Source organism: Sinocyclocheilus anshuiensis, unplaced genomic scaffold (genome assembly GCF_001515605.1).
Source record: "Sinocyclocheilus anshuiensis isolate Anshui unplaced genomic scaffold, SAMN03320099.WGS_v1.1 scaffold2082, whole genome shotgun sequence".
Lineage (NCBI taxonomy): Eukaryota > Metazoa > Chordata > Actinopteri > Cypriniformes > Cyprinidae > Sinocyclocheilus > Sinocyclocheilus anshuiensis.
The window spans coordinates 247,518-247,963 of NW_015555845.1; the positions used below are offsets into that span (position 1 = coordinate 247,518).

General features: G+C 25.1%; 1 protein-coding gene across 1 annotated transcript in view; it reads left to right on the forward strand.

Moving 5' to 3' along the window:
• The window catches only part of LOC107675614 (acetyl-coenzyme A transporter 1-like), an 11,539-nt gene that overhangs the window by 5,803 nt on the left and 5,290 nt on the right, over window positions 1-446 (forward strand). The gene's annotated exons all lie outside the window — the stretch shown is intronic.

Here is a 446-nt window from a genome sequence, read left to right on the forward strand (position 1 = left end):
ATGAGCAGAAGAAACTTCTTTAAAAAACATTAAAAATCTTACTAATCCCAAACTTTTGAACGGCACTGTATATGTTTGTGTTTTTGTATTTAGTTATATATTTATGTATTTATTTATTGATTTACATTGATTAGTCAATAAATCCTGATTTATTTCGTCGATTAAAAATTTTAATCTAATTAATTACATGTGTCGATTAATTCATATAATTAATCGCAAATGACATTTGGCTGTGAAAATACCCCCAAAAGATTATTTAAAGCTATTTTTGTGTTAAATGAGAAAGTATTAAGTAGACATTACAAATAGTAACTTTAGAAAGAAATATTTTATTTGATTCAACATCAAATGTAACGATTAGGCTACAACGGCCCAACATGAACTGTGGAACATAAAAGAAGATAATTTGAGAAACATCTCAAATGTTTCTTTTTTTTTTTTCTTTC